Raw genomic sequence first — 2,981 nt, 5'->3', positions numbered from 1 at the left:
GCCGGCGCCAAAAAATCGGCCCAGTTGCGCCCCAGAAGCCCACTTTTTGCCGGTTAGGGCTGAATTTGGAGCCGGCGGACCCAGACCGAACCCGGCGCACTGGGGGTGCCCGGGAGCGCCGGGAGAAATAGTTTTGGCGCAAAAGTCTGGCGGGCTCGCCAAGTCAGCGATCGGGCGTGTTCGTTGTCTTCATCGCCTCGGTTTCACATGGAGAATCAATGCCAAGGCTATCGCGCGGTCAACCTTCCATTGATGCCTCATGGTGGCGCAATGAAGGCGCGGCGACGCGCGTCCTGCTCGCTCCCGCCACGCGTACACACAACGGCCGCCCTCGCACGGCTATCAAAAGCGTCCCTCCCTCGCTGGTGAGTGCACACTCCACCACCACAGAACCTTGTCTCTCCTTTCTCCCCCCGACGACGAGCATGGCTGAGCGCTACCCATGCGATGGTGCAGCGGCCAACGGCTTTGACCGCCTCCACCTGCATGAAGATGAGACATGCCTCCTATACGAGGCCGACTACCCGGCGCCGCCGGACATGCGGGTGCCGGGCAACTGGAGGCTCAGCGCCGACGGCGTCCTGGTGCCTCCAGCGCCCATCGGAGCTGATCGACGCGCCGAAATCGCGCGCATCCGGTCCTCGCTGCCGGAGCAGGCACGGAACCAGCCGAGGTACGCCCCGACAACAACACGATGTGGACGGCGTACTTTGACCGGCGCCACGAAGAGCAGCTCGCCTCTACTAATGGCGTCGAGCCCCACGTCCGCCTCAACTCCGACGGCCGGCAATAATGGTGGGGTGTCCCCGACCGCACCCTCAAGGCCATCCTCGAGTACATCGAGGCCGACAACACGCCGCACGTGGAGTACCCGGCACCCCTCTCCTTCTCTCCACCGCGGCAGCTCCTGGATGTCGCGGCGTGATAATCCACAAGTATAGGGGATCACAAGAGTTTTTAAGGATAGAGTATTCAACCCAAATTTATTAATTTGACACAAGGGGAGCCAAAGAATATTCTCAAGTATTAGAAGTTGAGTTTTCAATTCAATCACACCTAAAAGACTTAATATTTGCAACACAATTTTTAGTAGCAAAGTAGTATGGAAGTAACGGTAACGGTGGCAAAAATAACAGTAGCAGTTTTGTGATGATTGTAACAATAGCAACGGAAAAGTAACTTTAGCAAAGATCAATATGTGAAAAACTCGTAGGCAATGGATCAATGATGGATAATTATGTCGGATGGCATTTTTTTGGGGAACGCGATAATTTCAAAAAAAATTCTATGATCACGCAAGATCTATCTAGGTGATGCATAGCAATGAGAGGGGAGAGTGTTGTCTACATACCCTTGTAGAGCGAAAGCGGAAGTGTTATGACAATGCGGTTGATGTAGTCGTACGTCTTCACGATCCGGCTGATCCTAGCACCGAAGGTACGGCACCTTCGCGATCTGCACACGTTCAGCTTGGTGACGTCCCACGAACTCTAGATCCAGCTGAGGTCGAGGGAGAGTTTCATCAGCACGTCAGGGTGGTGATGGTGATGATGAAGTTACCAGCGCAGGGCTTCGCCTAAGCACTACGACGATATGACCGAGGTGGAAATCTGTGGAGGGGCACCGCACACGGCTAAACAATCAACTTCTGTGTCCTAGGATGCCCCCTGCCCCCGTATATAAAGGAGCAAGGGGGAGGCCGGCCGGCCCTCCTAGGGCGCGCCCCCAATAGGGGAATCCTACTAGGACTCCAAGTCCTAGTAGGTTTCCACCTAAAGGGAGAGGGGGGAATCAAGGAAAGGGAGAGGGGGAAGGAAAGGGCCCCCCTCCTTGTCCTATTCGGACTCAAGGGGAGGGGGGCGCGGCCTGCCCTGGCCGGCCCCTCTCTCTCCACTAGGGCCCATCAAGGGCCATTAATTCCCCTGGGGGTTCCGATAACCCTCCGGCACACCGGTTTTATCCGAAACTTCTCCGGAACACTTCTGGTGTCCGAACATAGCCGTCCAATATATCAATCTTTATGTCTCGACCATTTGGAGACTCCTCGTCATGTCCGTGATCACATCCAGGACTCCGAATAACCTTCGGTACATCATATCACATAAACTCATAATACCAATCATCATCGAACGTTAAGCGTGCGGACCCTACGGGTTTGAGAACTATGTAGACATGACCGAGACACATCTCCGGTCAATAACCAATAAGTGGAACCTGGATGCTCATATTGGTTCCTACATATTCTACGAAGATCTTTATTGGTCAAAATGCATAACAACATACGTTGTTCCCTTTGTCATCGGTATGTTACTTGCCCGAGATTCGATCGTCGGTATCATCATACCTAGTTCAATCTCGTTACCAGAAAGTCTCTTTACTCGTTCCGTAATATTTCATCCCGCAACTAATTCATTAGTCACAATGCTTGCAAGGCTTATAGTGATGAGTATTACCGAGAGGGCCCAGAGATACCTCTCCGAAACACGGAGTGACAAATCCTAATCTCGATCTATGCCAACCCAACAAACACCTTCGGAGACACCTGTAGAGCACATTTATAATCACCCATTTACGTTGTGACATTTGGTAGCACACAAAGTGTTCCTCCGGTATTCAGGAGTTGCATAATCTCATAGTCCGAGGAACTTGTATAATTTATGAAGAAAGCAGTAGCAATGAAACTGACACGGTCATAATGCTAAGCTAATAGATGGGTCATGTCCAACACATCATTCTCCTAATGATGTGATCCCGTTCATCAAATAACAATACATGTCTATGGTTAGGAAACATAACCATCTTCGATTAACGAGCTAGTCAAGTAGAGGCATACTAGGGACTATATGTTTTGTCTATGTATTCACACATGTACTAAGTTTCCGGTTAATACAATTCTAGCATGAATAATAAACATTTATTATGAATTAAGGAAATAAATAATAACTTTATTATTGCCTCTAGGGCATATTTTCTTCAGTCTC

The sequence above is a fragment of the Triticum aestivum genome, chromosome 6B, assembly GCF_018294505.1.
Source record: "Triticum aestivum cultivar Chinese Spring chromosome 6B, IWGSC CS RefSeq v2.1, whole genome shotgun sequence".
Taxonomy (NCBI): Eukaryota; Viridiplantae; Streptophyta; class Magnoliopsida; order Poales; family Poaceae; genus Triticum; species Triticum aestivum.
The sequence above is the reverse complement of the archived record's forward strand: the minus strand, read 5'-3'. Positions refer to the sequence as shown.